The sequence below is a fragment of the Choloepus didactylus genome, chromosome 8, assembly GCF_015220235.1.
Source record: "Choloepus didactylus isolate mChoDid1 chromosome 8, mChoDid1.pri, whole genome shotgun sequence".
Lineage (NCBI taxonomy): Eukaryota > Metazoa > Chordata > Mammalia > Pilosa > Megalonychidae > Choloepus > Choloepus didactylus.
In genome coordinates, this window is record NC_051314.1 from 3,129,732 (window position 1) to 3,137,980 (window position 8,249).

The 8,249-nt window shown below is 51.9% G+C and overlaps 1 long non-coding RNA gene across 1 annotated transcript; it reads right to left on the minus strand.

Moving 5' to 3' along the window:
• Positions 1-524: 524 nt before the first annotated feature.
• On the minus strand, positions 525-3,878 carry LOC119543364. Its single transcript, XR_005218565.1, has 3 exons — positions 3,829-3,878; positions 1,792-1,835; positions 525-934 (listed from the first exon to the last, which is right to left on the minus strand). It is a non-coding gene; the product is annotated as an uncharacterized LOC119543364 (long non-coding RNA).
• Positions 3,879-8,249: the final 4,371 nt, after the last annotated feature.

Consider the following 8,249-nt stretch of genomic DNA (forward strand, 5'->3'; position numbering starts at 1 on the left):
TGGGGATGCCAGGTGGGGGGGAGGCCTTGAAGGATACCAGGAGGTTTCTTCTCAGGGCAGAGGCAGAAGGCTCTGCAGATGGGGAGAGGATGTCCACGCGCAACTGCGTGTCCCAACTGGCCATTCCTTCCCATCAAACTGCTGCTGCTGACCTTCGTCTCTGACTTAGCGTCTCTGTGTCTGCAGATTGTCAATCCGCGGACAGGCTCCCGGCCTCCCATCGGGTGCCACACGTGCCATGTCAAAAAACATCAGCCACGTGCGATTGGCAATTGGCTAATGCTAGAAGGGAGCCAAGCCACCTGCATTTGAAATAAATTCCCGTTCTTCAGAAGGCCGGATCCCAGTCACGTGGTCTGAGAACTCCAGCGCTGCCCTGTGCCTTTGCCCCCTTCTGGAGCATCTCCCTTCTCTCTCCCCAGCAGGAGGGAAGTGGCCCAGGGAGGGTTACGTGGGGGCTCCAGAGGCCCCCGGTCCACATACCCCATGTCAGGGGCTGCAAAGATCTTCATTTAAATGTAGATTTTGAATTTCTGCTCTTGCCTGGTTTAGAATACTAATTAGAGCAGGAACTTGGGGGTTTTAAATGCAGCAGACTTGCAGACTTGACATTTATTTCTCTATTTTTTCCTTGTGGTTGGGAGAAATTTTTCTCTTTTAGTAATGTTGACAGCCTACAGAAAAACTCAAATCGCCCCTCTCTGAAACCTCACAGTATACGGCTTCAGTGAAGGGGAGGGTAGGGAGTCAGATTCCCATGAGCTCCCCAGTTCATACTCCAAGTCCAGTGTGCCCAGACTTTATACATTCCAGAAGATTCCCACGTGGGGCCTGGAGAAGCCCCACAGCTCCTGGAGACTTGCAGAAGCATTTTGCGGAGTGCTCAGAGAACCCTTCCACCGAAGCAAGGCGAGGACAATCAGTGCAAAACAAGCTAGAAAATGCAGAGAAGAACATCGATTAAAAAAGAAGAGAAAAAGAGAACTCTACTCCACATCCCCACTCCGACATGGCGCCTGGCTCCTCTTTTGCTCCTATTTTAGAAGAAATATTCCTTTTTTTTTTACACTTCAATGGCGCTTTCACACTTTAGGATCAGTTAAATGCTCACCTCTATGTTGTCTATTTTTAATGATTTTTAGGCCTTTAACTCTTTAATTGAGTGGGCGGAAGTGAGACTGTAAGTGACTTTTACCCTAAACATCTATTTCCACAGCTCCATTTGTGGAACAATCAGTCTCTCCCCACTGTTTTGTAATGTTTTCTTTATCATGAGTCAAGCCAGGATGGTTTTAGGACTACTGATACTGTTTCATTGACCTTTGCCAATTCCTGCCTCAATATTTCAATATTTTTAGTTGTGGCTTTATACTTTTTACATCCAATATGATAACTTCCTCCTTAGCGTTCTTTATTTATATACTTAAAATATTATTACATGCTTATTTTTTCCAAATAAACTTAGGAATTGTTTATGACATTGTAGAAAAATCTCAATGGGGTTTTTTGGTTGGAATTGCATTAAATATCCAAGGTAATTCAGGAAAAAAAACTGAGATTCAGTATTTACTTCTTATCCAATAACATAGTACACCTCTTCCTTTATCCAAATCATCATTTATTTCCCTCAATAAAGTCTTGTTCTTTTCCTCAGGTGAGAATTGTAGGCTTCTTAACAGTTTATGTTTCTTTTCTCTCATGGATGTTTTGTTTTCCTGGCCTGTTATTTAACTCTGGTAGGAAACTTTCCATAGTAAGGAACAAAAACAAATAAACAACAAATGAACCAACCTAAAAAGGCTTATCCAATGAAGGTGATGTATTGCCTTGAATTCCTGAAGAGGCCAGAAAGAGCAGGCTTCAGGCACGGTGTGCTCAGGGCTCCAGCTCCACCCCACCCCCTTTCATGACTTTCTGATTCTCTTGACTTGCCATCCTCCAGGGTCACCATGGACTCCGGGATGGCTCCCCTCATGCAGGAGATGGGCCCAGACTGCTGTAGGAGTCACATTTGCTCAGAATCATCAAGAGAAGGGGTTCTCCCACCCATTCCCCGTACCCCATGCTGAAGGCATTACACCTGGATAAGGTGTCCTTCCTGTGGACGGGACAATGGGATTGGACTGATTGACCCTGTGTCCGGGTCTGGGGACAATGCCTTCCAAGACAAATAGCTGTTTCTTGGTGGGGAGAGCTGTTCCCCAAAGGAAAAGATGTGTGCTCTTAGGAGGGGGCGCAGTGAGGAAGTGGATGCTGGGTTGGAAACCAACCAATATCCACATCAATAAGAAAAAAATGGAACAAGGGGTTTAATTACAGGGATCAGAGTCTGCTGGGAAGAAGCCAGTGGAAGGCCATTGCCACTGGTCCTGGCGGTGGCCGGCCTGATGTCACTCTGGGTCAGGGGGCAGGAGGCCAGGAGGAAGAGCCGGACATGACAGAGGAGAGCAAGGAGGGTGGGAAACAAGAGCTGCATCTCCCTCTCGCCACCTCAGCCTCGAGCACATAGCAGCCTGGGACGGCCTGGGAAGGAGCTGGTCTTTCTCCAAGGGGTGGCACAGGCCCTGACGGAGCCATGGAAGGAGCAGATCTGGGGGAGCCATGCAGGGAGCCCACCGATCAGCGAGGATGACCTGCAGGAGCTGGGCACTGGCCACCCGAGCACAGGGGCTGGCCCTGAGCCTGCCTTCCACCACTGCTCGGATTTCTCTGGTGCCAGCCCCACCCGGCACTGTACAGGGAGGGAGGTTCTGAGCAAGGGGCTCCGGCGAAGTTCAGCTGACCCAGTGCCACGTCGTGCACCCCTCCCAGAGCTGTGGGCACCAAAGCCTGATGTCTTCACACCCCCTTTCTCGGAAGCAGACGCAGGAGTGGACACATACACTGGAATGCCGTTTCCTGAATTTAAAACCCAGACCCTAATTTTCCTGGAACCAGGATGGAGCCGAGGGGGGCCTGCACCCTTCTTTTAGTACCCAGTTGTGGGAATTTCACTTGACGACCAGCTCCTGTCAGGGAGAGCGTGATTCCCAGTCATTTATTCGAGTATTCCAACACAGTGGACTGAGGGCCTGTCTGCGACTGGCGCTGCACAGAAGTGTTCAAGAAAGAGGGGCCCTGCTCTCTGTGGGCGGAAGTGCGCAAACAGACCCCAAATACCACACGTCACTGCAGGGCCTGGGGGTGCTGGGAACAGGGCAGAGGAGCTGGAATCTGCTGTACTGAGGGATGGGGTGTCCACCCACGGGAGATGCTGCGCCCTGTCCCGGCTGGGGGAAGGAGCCAGGCGTGAGATCCAGGGAAGGAAGCTTCTGGGTCAGGGGGACGCTGGGCACAAAGGCCTCAGGCAGAGAGAGCCTGCACGATAAGCACGTGCGCACTCCCCCTACACGGGCAGGCGTGTCATCCCTGGGGGCCCAGGGAGCCTGGAGTCTGAGCCAGGGAAGCCAAGGGGTGACATATGCTGGGAAGTATGACGTGTCTGTCCCCCAAATAACCACTTCCAGTACTCTGCAGCGCTGACCATGTGCCAAGACACATGTCACCTTGTCTGCTCCTCCCAGCAACCTTTGGGAGTCACATTTTCTCTTCTCCAGGTTGCAAAGGAGAAAACTGAGGCCCAGAGTGTCCGAGCAGGATGCCCAGGGGGCCGGTCTGAGACCCAGGCCCTCCGGCGGAGTCCTCTGTTGACACCCACTAATGCCGGGCCTCGCTGCTCCCTGCAGCCTTGCCCACAGGCCCCAGGCTGGCAGAGTGGACGGCCAACAGCCTGCTCCCTCATAGCCCTGGCCCACCCCTGTGCCCCTTCCCCTGCTCCTGGTGACTGACCTTCCCATGCTCCAGATTTGGCTCCTCTCGTTCACTACCTTTACCCCAAGATCAAGCTGTTGCTTAATTGTGTGCTTATTGGATAGTTTAACTGCCCAGTTTGCAGTCCAGTGGACCCTGCCCTCCATCAGTTTCGTAATTGAGGTTGGTGTAAGGCTGATCCAATGGAAGTTTGTTTATTCTCACGATCCTTGCTGGCCTCTGGTGTCGGGGTTCCACTGGGATCAAAAATTGACCTAATCACAATGCATTGGCTACTTTACCCCTTTTTCTCTACATTCTAGAGCAGTTCATACCTCCTGGTAATTCTCGATCCCTTTTGAGTTTGTGGACTCCTTCTAAAGCCATCTGACAGCCGGACCTTCTGGAATTGGTTCTTTTGCCATAATTCCAATGACTGCATGACTATTCCAGCTTGCTTCTTCTTGAATCCATGTGGCTAATTCATGATTTCATGGATCATTCTCTATGTTACTGAGAATTTCAAATTTATCAGCCCTGCCTTGTATGTAGCAATCCTTCTTTTAGAAAGATTGATATTGGTTCTTATACCCTCCTTGTTTCTGGTTCTTCTTACTTGCATTTAATTTCCTTTTGTCTGACACAGGACACAGGGTTGTCTACTTTACTTCTATCCTAAGAAATAGGTCTTCAGTTAATGCAGGATGATTTTGCTTTTCATGCATCTAATTAATTCATTATTATTCGTGGGCAATGATTTATTGAAAATGTGATCTGAAGGCGCCACTTGTGCAAGGTGCCCTCGTCAGTGTTGGATCTGAAGTTATGAGTGGGGCACGGCTTCCGGCCCCAAGGACGTCTTCCCCTCGTGGTAAAGACAGCGGCAAAAGCACGGCGCGATGGGACAGCGCCAGGAGAACATCAACAGGAAAGCTTCAGGGGCTGCCCAGGTACTGGAGGGGGGTCCTGCCCCCACACTGGGGTCAATGAAAGCCCCCCAGGGAGAACCGTTGACTCTACCTGATGAAAGACACTCGGGATCCTGCAAAGGACCGTGGTTCAGGTGTTGCCAGGAAGGCACTTGATGGCACAGGTGGACGGGAGGGAGCCCGGGCTGCGTGCAGGTGCCGGGTTGCGTTGGCCAAGACAGGGTGCGGGCGCAGAGAGTCTGGACAGGGGCTGGAGAGAGGAGGGGGCAGCACGCTTTCCAGCTCCTGCCTTCTCCTCTCTTCAGTCATCTCCAGTGCCGGGAGTGCCATGCCTCACTGGCTAATTATACAGGAAACATACTTTGTTACTAAGAATTTGCCTCTGAGTACAGTTTGGGCTCTATCCAAAACTTTTCGATGTATCAAGTGCTTTTATTATACATGTGCTTTTATTACAAATTCTAATTTTCCTGAACTTTACTCAGGGTGTGTCCTGTTTCATTCCTGCTTTTGAGAACTTGTTGAGGGTACTTGCAAAAGAGTCTAGGATAAACTTTTACAGTGTCTGCAGATTTGGGGAAAGAATGTCGACTCTCTCTTTAGTTCTTGTTTATTTGTTTATTAATTATAGTTTCCAATTACTTTATGCTTTATAAATTTCTCTTATTCTCTATCCTAAAGATTGAGAAGAAATCCAACAGGAATATAGTAAATACCCGGTGTGTTTCTGGCATTTTCTTCAGACCTTTTTAGGAGTTTTAGACTTATTTTTTATGTTGTTTTAATTTTTTTTCTTACCTTTTTTTATCTTGCTTTGGTCATCCTATGTAGGATTATAATATATTTTCCTGGTAGAATTTAGATATTAACAATTTACATTGAAAATTATTTCTATTTCTATTGAAATATACACTGTTCAATGTTAAAATTGCCAACACTGTTTATTTGCTTTTGTTCAATAACTTTTGAGTGGTATTTTAATGTTGTTTTGTGTTATTTGTGCATCAGCAAATGGCTCCCTTCTGTGTTATCGTGATCTGAGAATTTTTTGGTCTTTTATTAGAAAAGACTAAACCTCTCGCATTTGGTGCTGGAACTGGCTGGGGGGTCGGGCCCCTCAGCAGCTGCCTCCTGTTTCCTTGGGCAACCAGGGGCCCCCTGGGGTGGGTGGGAGCTGGGGTGGCCAGGAGGGCCTGGCCTGGGTGGGTGGGGTGGGTGAGGGCCCCTGGTCATCTCACTGGCTCTATGGCCAGGGAAGCAAAATATGGGATCTAGTGTTTCAGGACTTGTCCCCTGTCTGCTCCTGCTCTTCATTCTAAGCTATACTCTTTTCATTCTGTTGGGATTCTGGAAATTTCCATCTTGAATAGTCTAGAAAGGAGCAGTCTGTGCTTAGGGAAAGTAAGGTGGTAGCTGTGTGTGTGTTATCCTATGCGTGAGCATGTGTGTGCATGCATGCATGCCTGTACATGAGCTGGGGCAAGGGCATGACTCTCCGGCTCTGCATTTTCCCGCTGGGGTGGCATTGAGCAGCCCGTCAGGGATCGCCCACTCGGCTGTGGATTTCCTCCTTGCCACTCCAGGCACCCGTAGCTCTCCACCAAGTGGGCCAGAGCAGCCGTGTTTTAGAGTTGGGACCTGGGGCTCTGGGAGGTCATAGGCCTGTTGGGGTGACACGAGCTGAGAGTCTGCTTTGGAGCTGGCCCGTGCCCTTGGAGAGGGGTGCCCTGCTCTGCCGGGCTGCTGTGAGCATTAGTCTGGGGCAGCCCTCCCTGCCCCTGGAGCCAGCCCTCCTCCCTGACCACACTCACATTCCGAGTCCAGGCCAAGTAGGGGTCCCTTGGGTCTTCTCAGGGGGGTTCCTTGCCCCCTCGACCAGAACTGGCTGGGCTTGGTTACCAGGTGTGCAGCCACCTGGGCCCCTGATGCTCCCTGTTCTCATATAGCCGGTCAGGTCAGGCTGCAACTTTCCAAAAGAACTTTCCTGGGATCTGAGGGAAAAGGATATAGGGTGATGAGAGGAGCACCCAGCCATCCTTAGACCCTCCCTGAGGGCCCGACATCTGGGTGCAGGCTCTGGGTGAGGACAGCGGGCCCTGGGGGTCTGGGTGTGGATGCCTCCGGGTCTCCCTGCCCTGCAGCCACGTCCAGCTCACCAGCCACCACCCACCCCAGCACCGTCCACCCCAGCACCAGCTCTTCTGGTGGAACTGTCCTGACGGCTTAGGGTTAGTGGGGAGGAGGGTCTCAGCCCTCTGCAGTGTGCAAGTGAGAAGTTGAACTTCCTTGTGCTCCTGGCTGATGCCAGGAACCTGTCCCCTCCTCACGAATTTGAGCAAGGTGGGGGTCAGGAAACACCCAGGATGACTCAGGTTATACACAACTGGGGACAGGCTGCTCTGCACTCTGCACTCCCGGGTGGGGGGAACCTTGCAGCCTGGAGGTGTGGACAGCCCCGAGCCAAGTCCCTATTTGCTGGAGACACCCCCCCACACACCCCCCCCCAGCATCCACCATTCCATTCCCTGGACTTTTCTGAATGCATGCAAGGGTCACTAAGCAAAGACCCCTTGTCCGTTCTCAGCCCCTTGTATGAGGGAAATGGCCCATCAGCTAGGCCAGGACCCTGCTCCTCTGCCCAGGAAGCCTGGCTCTGCTTCCCAGTTTCTGCTTTTGCTGTGAGCACCCAGCAATGTGGCTGTCAGTGTGAAATGCTTCATTCTGCAGGGAGTCTCTCCAAGGACAGCACCACTTAGAAGAGACACAACTGGGGCTCAGCGGGTAGCCTGAGCCCCGGGCGGTGCTGAAGCTGAGCTTGGAGCCCACGGTCTCCACCTGGACCTGTGCCTCTGCCACAGGGCATAGGAGGGTCTGAGCGAACACTGTCCCCTGCTCTGGGCACAGGCCAGGCCACATCCCGGCCAAGGGGGCCTTCCCCGCCTCTTAAGCCAGTGTCCTCGGAGAGGGGGAGGCTTCGGGCTCAGTTAGTGAGGAGCCTCCCTGCAGGCCCACTGCACCGACAGCAGGACGCGGGGGAGGCAGAGCAGGTGCCGGAGCCTCCAGGGCATCATAGGGAAGCGTCGGCGGGAAGGGACGGCCACTCCAGAGGGCACGGATTTCCACCCACACGCCTCAGTGTGACAATGGGGACAAGTGCTTGCCTGCTTTTGTTCCCCTTCTGGGAGCCGTGCTTCGCTCACAGCTCAGATAACCCCAGGAGGGTTTAAAAGACAGCGAGGGCTCGGCATGCCTGCCTGGGGGGCTTTCAATCAAAGCAGGCTCGATGGGAACTCGAGAAGCAGGGGGGCAGTTTCCTCGGAGATTGCTCCCGCCCTCTCTCCCTCCATCAGTCCACCCACCTACCCTGCCACACAGGCCTCCTCCCTCCTCCCTCCTCCCTCCTCCCTCCTTCTCCTTCCCTCCTCCCTCCCTCCTTATTTACTTGTCTCCCTTTTGGGGGCTTCTCCCCACCTTCCCTGTCCACTGGAAGATAGAACCTGAAATTCCAACATTAAATCATTGACATGTTTG